Raw genomic sequence first — 14177 nt, 5'->3', positions numbered from 1 at the left:
TCGGGTAATGTCCAAGCCACGCTTTTGGACATGCTCTTTGATGGCCATCGCTTGTTTGGCGACAAAGCAGACAACGCGCTTGAGAGCTTTAAGGACTCAAGGGCTACGGCCAGATCCTTGGGCCTCGCTTCTACATCTAGCCCTGCACAGTCTGCTTTTAGCCCCTCTCGTGGTTACAGGAGGGGTGCCTCGCCACGTTCCGCCCAGAGCCACAGGCCTGCGCAAGCTGTCCAGCCTCTGCACAGCCGGGCATGTGGGACCCACCATCGTGGGTCTGGGGGCGTGAGGGCAGGCCAGTCCACCAGCGCAACCCCTGAAGCAACCTCCAAGCCCCCCTAGTCCGACCTTTCATGGCCACCAGTCTCCAGTGGGTGGCAGGATTAAACATGACCACCCCCACTGGGTCAAACTCGCATCCGACAGGTGGATTTTGCAGATAGTCCAAAGGGGCTACACCCTCCCCTTCGAGCCTACCCCTCCATTCATGCCACCTCAATAACATTGCATGTCGGATGATCACTAGGCCCTTATCTACCAGGAAGATATGGCTCTCCTGGCCAAGGGAGCCATCAAGTGAGTCCCTGCCCCAGAAGTAGGTTGTGGTTGTTATTCCCACTACTTTCTTGTGCCCAAGAAAGACAAGGGCCTGCGTCCTATCTTAGATTCCCAGGAACGTCAACCGCTTCCTCCGGAAGGAGACGTTCAATATGTTGACATTGGCTCAGGTCCTGTCTGCCCTAGACACTGGAGACTGGATGGTAGCATTGGACTTGCAGGATGCCTATTTATACATCCTCGTCCTGCCCGCCCATAGGCGTTACCTGCGGTTCACAGTAGGCCACGAGCACTTTCAGTTTACCGTGCTCCCCTTTGGCCTTACCTGCGCCTCTCGGGTGTTCACAAAAGTGATGGTAGTGCTGGCAGCTCATCTGCGCAGATCAGGAGTTCCAGTCTTCCCCTATCGTGACAACTGGCTGTTGAAGGCGGGCTAATCTCAGGCTGTTGTATTCCACCTCCAGACTTCGGCTGAATTCCTGCATTCGCTGGGGTTCACCATCAACGTGGCGAAGTCACAATCCCGGAAGCTCCTTTTCATTGGAGCGGTTCTGGACACATCGCAGTTTTGGGCTTATCTTCCCGAGCAGCAAGTCTGGGATATTCAGGCTACGATTCTGATCTTTCAGCCTCTATCCTGGATTTCGGTTAGAATTACCCTGCAGCTACTGGGATTCATGGCCTCCTGCATCCTGCTTGTGGACTATGCCAGGTGGTATATGCGGGCTCTGCAGTGGGACCTGAAGTTCCAGTGGGCACAGCATATGGGGAATATTTCTGATTGCGACCAAATCCTGGAGGGCACTGCACACCAGTTGCAGTGGGGGCTAACGAGCCAGGATTGGGTCAACAGCAGGTCCCTCTCCCTTCCCCAACCAGAGTTCCCAGTGGAGACAGACGCATCAGTTCTGGGGTGGGGCGGCCACATGGGAGAGGTGGAGATCAGAGGCTTCTGGTCTCTGGTGGAGTCCGGACTCCACGTCAAGCTTCTGGAGATCTGGGCAATTGGTCTTGCACTGAAGGCATTCCTTCCTTCCGTCAAAGGAAGAGTAGTGCAGGTGTTCATGGATAACGCCACTACCATGTGGTACTGCAACAAACGGGGCGGGGTGTGTTGTGGACCCTATGTCAGGAGGCACTTTTTCTCTGGAAGTGGCTGGAACATCAGGGCATGTCCTTGGTGGTTAAACACCATGCAGGTTCTCTGAATGCCAGGCCGGACGACCTGAGCCGCCGGTGCATGATGGATCACAAATGGTGTATTCACTCGGAGGTGGTGCAAGGTCTCTTTCAGCAGTGGGGAGAGTCTCGGTTAGATTTATTTGCCACTTAAGAGAACGCGCAATGTCAGCAGTGCTGCACGTTGCAATTTCCAAGGCGGCATTCGCTAGGCGATGCATTTCGTCGCTATTGAAGTTGCGGTCTTCTATATGCCTTTCGGCCTATACCACTTATGCCCAGAGTGTTGAAGAAGATCAAGCTCAACTGGGCCCAAGTCATTCTTGTGGCTCTGGACTGGGCACGAATGGTCTGGTATTGTGAGCTCTTGCACGTGGGCATCGATCCTCCAATCAGACTGCCCCTTCGGGAGGATCTTCTGTCGCAGCAGCAGGGGATGGTCCTCCACCCGACCCTTTCCAGCCTCCACCTCCTTGCATGGAGATTGAGCTGCGAAAATTGACAGCTTTCGACCTTTCTCCCAAAGGCTGTAAATTTATCTTGGCAGCCAGGCATCCCTCCACCAAAACAGTATACGCCTGTAGTTGGAACAAATTTGTGGGATGGTGCACAGCAAAGGCTGTGAATCACTTTCTGCCCCTCTTTTAGAGGTTCTCCTCTTCATTCTTTCCTTGGCCCAGCAGGGTTCCGCTCTGGGCACTCTCAAGGGCTATCTTTTGCCATTTCGGCCTTTTTTCGCCTTCCAGAACAACGTTTCTTTTCAACTCCCCCATTGTAAATAGTTTCCTTCAAGGGCATTACTCACTTGTTTCCTCCTATCCCTTTCGTAATGCCCCAGTGGGTCTTGAACCTGGTTCTGACCTACTTCATGTGCGCTCCTTTTGAGCCACTACATAACTTTCCTCTCTGTCTTTTGACACTCAAAACTGCCTCTTTGGTTGCTATTACCTCTGTTCGAAGGGTGAGTGAGCTTCAGTCTCTTTCTTCCAAACATCCTTTCCTGGCTGTTCATCTGGACAAGGTTGTCCTTCGCACTAGGCCTTCTTTCCTTCCCAAAGTGATTACTCTTTCCGCATAGGACAGACCATCACTTTGCCCTCCTTCTTCTCGCTGCCGCTTCATTCTAAAGAGGAGGAGAGGCTCCGCCGTTTGGATCCAAAACGTGCGCTTTCTTTCAATCTGGATCGCACAAAACAATTCCATGTGGATGATCAGCTCTTTGTTGGCTAGGTGGGTGCCAAGAAAGGTCAGGCCGTGCAAAAGCAGACCATCTCTCGTTGGGTCATTCTTTGCATCAAAATTAGTTATTCCTTAGCGAAAAAGGAACCTGCCGTGGGGCTGTGCGCTAATTCCACCAGGGCGACAGCAGCCACTACTGCTTTGGAACTTGGAGTTCCCCTTCATGACATCTGCCAGGCAGCCATGTGGGCTTCATTGCACACGTTTACCAAACATTACTGACTGAACAGCCAAGTCCAGAGAGGCGGTTTCTTTGGCCGTTCAATTCTCCAGGACTTTCTGGTGTGAACTTAGTATGCAGACCCACCTCCGGGGTTGGTATTGCTGGAGTATCTTTTTTAAGGTGAGGAATCCATAACAAGTAGTCTTTCAGATGAACAAGTTAATTACCTTCGGTAACGATAGATCTGCAAGAGACATATATTAGTTATGGATACCTCACTGCCACACCCATCCTCCCCGTTCTGCGAACTGACTTCTAGGGTAAAAGACTCCCTTTCAGGGCCCTAGGTTTTTGTACCAGTGGTCAGTGTCTTGCATGGCTCTAGTGACATCAGAGTGCAGGGGCGGTGTCTAAGTAGATACTGCAAAGTCATTCCGGCGATCACGATTCCAACGAGAAACGCGGAGTCGACCAACGCCACCTACCGATGCGCAGGGGTACTCTTGAAGAAAAATTCTTCGGATCCAGTCTGACGCCTGGGGGCCTGAGGAAAGCTGCAACACTATTATGGGTCCCCAAGGCTGATACATGTAGACCTACTTTTTTCAGCTGACACATGCAGTTTTCTATCCATACTGCAGGTGCGCTGTTTTTAATCCTGGCAGCGAGAACGAACGAATAAAGGCAACTCCATCGCTCTTAGTCAGTTTTAGCTTCACCACCTACACTTTAGAGTTCTTCTTTTTGTACCACTGCACCCTCATCACACTAGTTTTGGTCTTACTCATCTGTAGGATTTATTAGAACATTGGAATGTTGGGCGGTCCATTGAAAACAATGGAGTGCTCTAGGCTTATAATGGCTGGTATAAGCCCGGAGCTCCAACATTCCAATGCTTCTTTGTTCATAGCTCTGGCTGTGAACAAAGGCTACAGGGAGCCTGAGGGGATTTCTAGACCCTCACGCTCCCTGAAACCTTTGTTTAATTTGTTAGAACATTCTGCCCTCTAGTAGCAGAATGTTCTAATAGCCTTATAGCCATCCGTAGCAGGGCTATACCAGCTATTAAAGCCCTGCTGCCTTGTTAAAGGCCCATGCCTTTGGCTCGGGCCTTTAACGCTGCAGCGGGCCTTTAATAGCCGGTATAGCCCACTACGGCGGGCTATAAGGCTAAAGTATATCCTAGTAGGCATAGGAATAAAAACATCCCATAGCTCCTTCCTCTCAGTGAGGGAGTTGTAGCCCTTGACGAGACCAGGCTTTCTCTCCAAGACAAGAATCCCAGATGATGAAGGATGCCACCAATGGTAGGTGAGGGATTCGTCCTGAAAGGATCTCCCCACAAGCCACTAAAGACTATCTCTAGTGTTTCCTTGTGCAGGTATAGGCACTTCAGACCCAATGATTTCTTTGTTGTTAAATGTATTGATTGAGGATGTAATCCTTGCAGGTATATAAAATATCCCTGGGACCCTCCCATCCCTTATTTGTGTTAAGTGACATTTTCAATAAGCATTATTAAACCAGCGTCATTCTAGTGTAAAATAACTATTAGACAGAAACAGATATAAATGATTGTAAGCACCAACAGAGAAAAAGCATGGTAGATTTCTACCATAGTACTAAAATGGTGAGTACAGGTAGGTATAACAGGCATTGGCATAGCCAATAGGTTTCGCTTTTGGGACCTTATAAGTATTTAGTTATGCAGCATAATATCCTTGGTGCAACAACATTCACTGTTGCATGGTTAAACACTTATAAGGTCCCAAAGGTGAGACCTATTGGCTATGCCAATGCTTGTTTTCATTACATATGCTACTGCCCTTTTTATGTCAGCCCTGTGGTGGAATTCCAATAAAGCTACAATTTAGCTCAACAGCCTGCAATGAAGCTTTATCCGCCACGCGTTAACAATGATAGCAGGAGAAAGAAAACGCGCTGTGCTGTGTGTACTATTTCCATTCTGGCAGACGTGACAATGACTGGAAATGCAGTGCCTACCAAGAGCTTTTATCAAGTATGTTATGACAACTATAAATACATGTAAATAATAAATGGCAAAACCTTTTGGGAAATGGTGGCAATACTAAACAACTGTAGGTGCCTGCTGATGGGGGTTTCTTAGTACTCGAATCCCCCGGCTTCCCAGTTGAGGTTCTGGCCCGACAATAAGCATCAGTTAAATACTTTATCTAATCCCAGCCAGGACGTGAGTTCAGCAGCAAGCTTTTGCAGATGTTCACATCTAATAATCTATCCATAATTAATGAAACAGGGAGGTCAGATGTAATGGCTGCTTCAATTTAAGCGACAAATAAATGGTTATTGACAACATACGACAGTGTGGTGCTGAGTGGCGACGCACGCAGGGCGGCAGCTCTGAGGTGGAGGCAGCGTGCGCAGGGGAGGGTAGTGCTTCATTACTGTGTGAAATGCGAAACACGGGCCGTCCTGAATGACTGGGGCTGTAAACCAATGGAGGGGGCTGCTGAAAGAAGAACGGGACAGCAAGCCGAAACAGAGAAGGAAAAAACAACAGGAGAGTGATAGACTGACTGCTTCCGGCTGTGGTAAGTACAAACGCATGTGGTAAGTGGAAACGCATGTACTGTTTTAAAGTGCGCCTGCATAGCATTAGAGCGATTGAAGCGTCGGTGTGGCTTTTATCGGTCTGAAGTGTCCATAGAAATAGACTGTACCTGGCAGCCGAGCAGTTGTCGCGTTAAAGGAGTTTATTTACACAATTTCACAGGTTAGTGCCTTACACTTCCTATTAATGCACACATGACATTTTACATCCAGTTTCACTTTGATATATGGAACGCTCCTCATAAACACAATTAATGCTTCTGCCTGTCAAAATATGCAAATACAGCATACGTAGGCAATTTAGAAAAGAGAGAGCAGTGAAAAGATGATAGTCCATACATGAAAGCAGAAGGAGAAATTACGCTGACAGTTGAAGCCAGGCATTCGTTTCTACTGCTCAATCCACACACAAATGACCTCCAGTAAACAGACTAATAAGCAGACAAGCACAAACTGATAGACCTTTCAGTGTGATTTTTTTCCCCTGTACAAATTCACCTGGCATAATTTTAGCAGGGAAAACCGTCGGGCGTGCGTGAAATTTGTGCATCACTCACATTCACACTCCAGGCTCAAATCGTCAATCGAAGGGAACGTTTGTCAGAGCGGATGTAGCTGCCAGCGGTGTACCGCCCAATGATGGGCCTCCTTTGCAGAATTAATGCCCATGAATCTTCCATATCTCACAGATATCATCCTAAGGCGGAAATGGGACCCTCTGAAAGGTTGGGCCTCCTCTGAACTGCTAGAGCTTCACAGGCCTGCCTTACGCCCCTGGTTGCGGCAACAGTTCCGTTGTGACATTTCTAATTTGAAAACTACCAAGTAGCACCAGGCCTTGCAAGAAATCCCAAACGTGGGACTTCAGAGCACATGTAAAACAAGCATTGGCCTCACGACCGTGAAAGTAACGCGGCCGCAAAAGTGATTGCACGGACGCACTCTGTGGTGGGGGAGGGGAAAAGCAAGGCACCTGGTAGAGCAAGGCTTAATGAGCCATGTAAGCCACATGGCGGATGGGCCCGTGCACGTGCTCGTGAAGGTCAGCTTGAGGCCAGGAAGAGATTGTGGTAGGACTTTGAAAAGCCACTAATTAAATGTCTTGCAGAGCAGCGCATGCGCTGGCTCAGCGAGACCTAAAAATACATGACAATAAAATGCATACTACTCCAATGCGACCCTATCTAGATGTACCTAGCATGTATGTAGGTGTGGAGCCAAGAATCCCTCTAAGATAAAGTCAATCCCATTACCTGTGCGAGCCCGTTTTGGTGTCGAGTTGGACACCCCGCAAGGGATGTCAGGCCACTGGGAGCTGGGGTGTCTGCAATCAGGAACCTCAGCATCTCGCGTCTGTGTGTCAGCATGGAAGTCCTTTTCTCCTCTCCGGCCTCAGCAAAGATATGGTGCTTCTATACCCAATGTGTTACCTCTAGGGGATATACCTTGATGTGTCATGTCGGACTAGGATGACAGAAGGCATGACTCTTATACATAGGTATTCTGATAGATATATCTGCCAGTGGATTCCTCACCTTGTGAATATCCCCCTTCCGTCAGCAACATTCGGAAATTCTTTTGTAGCTTCGCGCCGACGTGGACGTGGACGACGTCATAGAGGCACGGCATCGCACGCGACTCCGCTGACGTCACCGACACTACAATAGGCCCACGCCGGCGTGATGACATCAGTTCCCTTTTTTCCGCGTCATCGACGCTAACGGTTTCGGGCATCTCAGTAGCCAACTGGTGACTTTGTTACCTTATTATTCGCTTTCTGCTTCTTTGTATCTTATTTCTTCACGATGTCGACAAAGAAAACCGGCTTCAAGCCCTGCAGGGAGTGCGGGAAAATGATGTCCATTACTGACCCGCACGAGGACTGCATTTGGTGTTTTAGCTCTGACCATGATGTGGATGGATGTTCATCTTGTCGGAAGATGAACCCGAAAGCCCTGAGAGAAAGAGAGACCAAACTCCTGGTAGCGAAGCTATAGGCTGGCAAGGAAAAATCTTCGAGGTCTCGCTCTCGACGGGCGAGGTCGAGGTCGAGATCAAAGTCAAGATCCAGATCTCGAGAGGAGTCGTCTTCGAAGTCCGCTTCAGACCATGCTTCGGAGTTGAGAAGGAGACATAAGAAGAATAGGCATGAGTCCCGACGTCATTCCGGTAAGGAGTCGGGCCCGAGGTCTAGGTCACCGAAGAAGGTACGTTTCAAGGTGGTCACGCTGGATGTCTCTGATCATGAAGGTGAGACCTCGCCTTCGTAGTTGCAGGTACAGTCGCCGACTCCGGCTTCGAATCCATCTCCGGCGCCGTCCCCGGCCCGAGATAAGGAAGAGGTTCAGGTGGATGTGGATTCTGCGCCTGTCGAAGAGCCGAATCTGAACCCTCCACAAGACCAGCCTGAGGGTTTTCAGCCACCCTTCCCAGCACCAGGCCAGGACCCATCAGCGTTTTTAAACGCTATGTATGGCGTCTTTTCAAGGGCGTGGTACCCCTCTGGCGCACCTCCGGGTCCCATGGGTCCTCTGGCCTTCAATTTAGGAGTTCCTCACTCCTATCCTCCTGCTCCATTCATGCCTTTTATGCCGGCTCCGACGCCGCCATGGCAATACCCGGCTCCGCCGAGGTCGTCGACGCCGGTTCCGGCATCGCCCGCTCCAGATCGACCTCGAGAGCATCCCACTGGGCCTTCGGACTCGATACCGACGTCGATCCCAGCTCCGTCGGAGCCGTTGGTGGATCCGGCTGCGAAGCGTGTAAAGGAGAGGTCCAGAAGGGAAGCACAACGCCTTTTGGAGGAGCAAAGATATTTGGAGTCACGTCCTGATATGGAGGAAGGTGAACTGGAGGATGATTGTTTTGAGGATCTGGCTGATGCTGGTAGTCTGGATTTTTCTCCTGAGTGGGAGTTACCATCCGGCTCTGATACGCCTTCAAAGGACGTCCAGCCTTATCATGTGGTGATGAGGAAGGCAGCAAAATTTCCGCAATTGACTTTGCCAACAGTGGAGTTTAAGTCTAATCTTCTTACTGAGGTTGTGCATTCACCTAGCTCTGTGGTGGAACCATTGCTCCCGTTTAATGAAGCCTTAACGGAACCTATTATGGAGGTGTGGAAAAAACCACTGTCAACTCCTGCAGTATCCAAGAGTGTGGCGAGAAGGTACAGGGTTGCACCTGAAGACCCTGCTTTTTTGACGTCTCATCCATCGCCAGAGAGTCTAGTCATACAGGCAGCCTGTTCCAAAAAGAATGTGAGTGCCTTTCCACAGGTCCCCGGTGACAAAGAGGCAAAGAAGCAAGATCAGGTGGCTAAAAAGACCTTCTCCTCTGCAAGTATGGCGTTGAAGTCAACTAATGCCACTTGCCTTATGGGGAGGTATGTGCATGCCCTTATGGACACTATGCGTACTTTAGCTCCTAAGATTCTTGATGACAGCAGGAGAGATTTTGAGGAGGTGTTGTCAGATGCACAGGCTGTGGCACGCCAAGTGATACAGAGTGGTCTGCACACTGAAGACTCAGTGGCACGTATCATGGGCACTGCAGTTGCCACGAGGAGATGGGCTTGGCTGAAAACATCAGACTTTTTGGCAGATGTTCAAGCGTCTTTGCTGGATCTGCCGTTTAATGGATCTGGTCTCTTTGGCAACAAGGCTGATACGGCCTTGGAAAGGTTTAAAATCAGTAGAGCAACTGCTAAATCTTTAGGGCTTCAAATCAGAGGTTCTTCAGCCAAGAGGTTCAGAGGTTTTGGACACTCTTCCTTTCGCAACTATCGGCAAGGTCAGCAGCAGCAGCAGCAGCAGAACCCCTTGTACAGATCTTATAGGGGAAAGCAAAGAGCTAGGCCTCGAGGTCGTCAAGCCTCTTCCTCCTCTACCTCTTCTAACCCCCCAGCCTCAGAAAAGCAGCCCTAGATCCGCCATTCAGGATCATGTGGGTCCGGTGGGGGGTCGGCTTACCTACTTTCTACGGGATTGGGAATCGGTTACTTCAGATCTTTGGGTTCTCAATCTCTTAGAAAATGGGTATGCCCTTCCCTTTCGGGAATTCCCTCCCAATTACCCTCCTTGCCAAGGTTTTTGCACGGAGGAACATCTGTTACTTCTACAGGAGGAAGTGCAGACACTGTTAAGAAAGGGTGCGATAGAGGTGGTCCCAGAGCAGGAAAGGGGTCAGGAATGCTACTCCCGGTATTTTCTGATACCCAAAAAGGATGGCAGGCTTCGTCCAATCCTGGATCTCAGGATCTTGAATCTCTATCTGAGACAAGAGAAATTCAAGATGCTCACCCTTGCACAGGTTTTTCAAGCGCTGCTGGAAGAAGACTGGATGGTGTCGCTCGACTTGCAGGATGCATACTTTCACATCCCAATCCTGAAGTCGCACAGGAAGTATCTCCGTTTTACGGTGGGATAGCAACACTATCAGTTTGCGGTCCTTCCTTTTGGAATTACTACTGCACCTCGAGTCTTCACCAAGGTGATGGCGGTGGTGGCAGCACATCTCAGAAGGTCGGGGATCCCAGTGTTCCCCTATTTGGACGACTGGCTGATCAAAGCGGAGTCGTCAGAGAGAGTGCTCCAACATCTGCAAGAGACAGCCCAGTTGTTGTACAGGTTGGGTTTTTCAATAAATGTACCCAAGTCTCACCTGGTGCCCTCCCAGCGCATCCTGTTCATAGGTGCTGTACTGGACACAACTGTATGTCATGCATTCCCTCCTCCTAAAAGGATTTGCGACAATCAGGAAACGATTCCTTTATTTTACAATGGAGCGGTCGTTCCAGTCCTGAAGGTCCTTCGCCTGCAGTCTGATGGCTTCATGCATTCTGTTGGTCAACCATGCACGCTGGCACATGAGGGCACTCCAGTGGTGCCTCCGCAAGCAGTGGTATCAGCACAACGGAGATCTCAGGGAGTCAGTGAGGATCTCCAGAGAAGCTGCAGCGGATCTGACTTGGTGGGGAGTGGAAGGCAACCTGTCTCAGGGGAAACCTTTTCATCTGCCTCTTCCGGTGGCCACAGTAATAACGGATGCATCCACTCTAGGGTGGGGTGCTCATCTGGGGGACCTGGAGGTCAAACGTCTTTGGTCTCCAGAGGAAAGGTTGCTTCATATCAACCTTCTGGAATTGCGGGCGATACGTTTGGCGCTCAAGGCCTTCCTCCCTTCCCTTCGCGGTCGGTCAGTCCAAGTCCTGACGGACAACACGACCGCGATGTGGTATGTCAACAAGCAGGGAGGAGTGGGGTCGCAGTCTCTCTGCAGAGAGGTGCTGCGTCTCTGGTCATGGGTTCAGAACCATCGGATTTGTCTGATGGCAAATCATATGGCCGGGGTTCTAAACATTTGTGCGGACGTTCTCAGTCGGCAGTTCTCGGCCGACCACGAGTGGAGGCTCCATCCAGAGGTAGTTCGCAACATCTTTAAGATGTGGGGGAACTCCTCGGGTGGACCTGTTTGCCACTCACGAGAATGCTCACTGCCCGTCTTTCTGCAGTCTCCAGTATCCGATGCAAGGAGCTTTGGGGGACGCGTTTCCGTTGAGTTGGGGAAGATAACTCCTTTACGGGTTTCCTCCCATACCTTTGATTCCTCGGGTTCTGAGGAAGATTCGCCAAGACCGGGCCCAAGTCATATTGGTCACCCCGGATTGGCCTCACAGGGCAGACCTCCTCTCTCAGATGGAGGGGCAGGTTCTACACCCCCACCTCCAGACATTACACCTTCATGCCTGGAGATTGAACGGGTCAACCTGAACTCCTTTTCTCTCCCCCACGATGTAGTGGATGTCATTCTTTCAGCTAGACGTGACTCCACTAAGTCCATTTATTCATACAGATGGTCTAGATTTGTCACCTGGTGTGGAGAGAAATCTGTAGACCCTTTGAAAGCCATTTATCTGATATTCTCCAGTTTGCTCTCTCTTTGGCGCAGCAAGGGCTTGCTGTTGCCACAGTCAAGGGTTATCTCTCGGCTTTGTCGGCGTTTCTATGTTTGCCGGACCAGCCGTCTCTTTTCAAATCTCCTGTAGTTTTAAGATTTTTGAAGGGTCTCTCTAATAAATTCCCTCCTACTCCCTTTATTGTGCCTCAATGGGTCTTAAATCTTGTCTTAACATACTTGATGGGTGCTCCCTTTGAGCCCTTATACAATTGTCCTTTGAGGCTTTTGACTTTTAAGACAGTCTTCCTCGTTGCAATTACCTCGGCAAGGAGGGTAAGTGAGCTTCAAGCTCTTAGTTCCAAGCCCCCGTTCTTGACCATTCATGCTGATCAAATGGTTCTTAGGACCAGGGCTGCTTTTCTCCCTAAAGTGGTGTCTCCCTTCCACTTAGGTCAATCTATTGCCCTTCCTACCTTTTATCCTCCCCCTCACCCTTCCAAGGAGGAGGAGAGGCTACACCGTCTGGACCCCAAGAGGGCGGTGAGTTTTTATATTGATAGAACTAAAGACTATCAAATTGATGACCAGCTCTTCGTTGTGTTTGCTGGCTGCAAGAAAGGAAGAGCGGTACATAAAAGAACTCTTTCAAGATGGATCATCCTCTGTATAAAGATCTGCCACTTTTTGGCTGGTAAGGATCCTCCAGAGGGTATTAGAGCCCACTCTACTAGAGCTAAATCTTCAACATCTGCTCTTTATAGAGGTGTGCCTGTTGAGGACATTTGTAGAGCGGTTACTTGGGCCTCCCTCCACACTTTCGCAAAGCATTATTGCTTGGACACTGAGGTGAGGAGGGATGGCCACTTTACGCGCTCTGTCCTCCAGGATTTTCTGGTTTAGGAGAGTGGACACCCTCCTCCGGGAGTGGGGACTGCTGTGGGACTCTATTCACAAGGTGAGGAATCCACTGGCAGATGTATCTATCAGAAGAACAAGTTACTTACCTTCGGTAATGCTTTTTCTGGTAGATACAGTATCTGCCTGTGGATTCCTCACTGACCCACCCGCCTCCCCGTTGTCCACTCTTCTATACCAGAGTTACTGTAATGTATTTACTTTATTGTCGAGGAGTTGCTTATTTCAAATGTTTTACTGCATTTGCTGTGTGTGTTACCTTGATATTTGTACTGCGTATACTGTGTATATGTCTACTGTCATTGGTCCGTCCGTGTGCCTCGATGGCACGGAAAAAAGGGCGGAACTGATATAATCACGCCGGCGTGGGCCTATTGTAGTGTCGGTGACGTCAGCGGAGTCGCGTGCGATGCCATGCCTCTATGACGTCGTCCACGTCGGCACGAAGCTACAAAAGAATTTCCGAATGTTGCTGACGCAAGGGAGATATTCACACGGTGAGGAATCCACAGGCAGATACTGTATCTACCAGAAAAAGCGTTACCGAAGGTAAGTAACTTGTTCTTTTGCAGGAGATGGTAGTCTCATGCATAATAAATGAGGCTAGTTTTCAGAGAAAAACCCATGTCATTTAGGCATTACAGTAACTAGGTAAAAGGTCAGTACTGAGAACCGTTATGCAGTGTAAATGTAGGTGAAAGGTCTGGTTGCTACCGGAGCCCATATCGGGCACCTGTGTGAAACATAACAGCCCCAGTCTCACATGATTATATTCCCCGGTTTGCAATTTGATATTTTAAGCACTGTTTTTCATTTTAAATTTTAAAATCCATAACTACGGTTCTGCTGGTTATACTTTTCTCATTTTGGTGTCAAATTATTTATTAAAATGTGCTCTATGTTTCTAAATTGTTGTGGGATTTTTGTTGTGTTGTGCTGTCACTTTATTACTGTTTTAATGCTGATTAATCTCTTTAAACATTGACTCTAACTTAAGCCTGTCTGCTTTTGTGTCAAGTTACCAGAGGGTTAAGGACATGTTAATTTAGTTACTCTTTTTGGTTCACCCATACCAGGATTATGGTTGTTGCTTGAATAGGGTTTTACCCCTTCATCGTGCAACCCAATTTCTCATAGTTAATATATATCCTGCAAGCTAGAACAGATGTCTCACTTGTTGTGCTGTTTAGTTAAACTTAAACTGAAGAACGGTGCCAACAACATGGGGACTCCTTGAAGACTTGCTTGTCTGAAATATTCCATTTCCCAATTGCTCTGGCACAGCAGGGTAATGTGAGGGGTGCTATCAAGGTGTACATTGCAGCCTTGCAGCCTTTCTATGCCTTCAAAATCAGTTGTTTCTCTTTAAGACACCTATTGTAATGAGGTTCCTGAATTGATTGAGAACTGTGTTCCTCCAATTTCCTCAGTCGTACCCCAATGGGATTTAACTTGGTTGGCTTTCTTTATGGGAGTTCCATATGAGCCATTCCATATTTGTCAGTTATGTTTATTGACCCTCAAGCCAGTTTTTCTTTTTATTGTTGGTACTTTTTCTTTAGGAAGCAACTTTAAACCTGGCTGTTTGTTTCCTGTTATGTTTTTTAAAGAGTATTACGTGGTAAATTTATTTTGG

At 48.8% G+C, this 14177-nt stretch overlaps 1 protein-coding gene across 1 annotated transcript in view; it reads left to right on the top strand.

The window, feature by feature from the left end:
• LOC144828412 (uncharacterized) overlaps positions 1–14177 on the top strand; it is a 2343931-nt gene that overhangs the window by 1528252 nt on the left and 801502 nt on the right. The gene's annotated exons all lie outside the window — the stretch shown is intronic.

This window comes from Lissotriton helveticus, chromosome 4_1, assembly GCF_964261635.1.
Source record: "Lissotriton helveticus chromosome 4_1, aLisHel1.1, whole genome shotgun sequence".
NCBI lineage: Eukaryota > Metazoa > Chordata > Amphibia > Caudata > Salamandridae > Lissotriton > Lissotriton helveticus.
The sequence above is the reverse complement of the archived record's forward strand: the minus strand, read 5'-3'. Positions and strand labels throughout refer to the sequence as shown.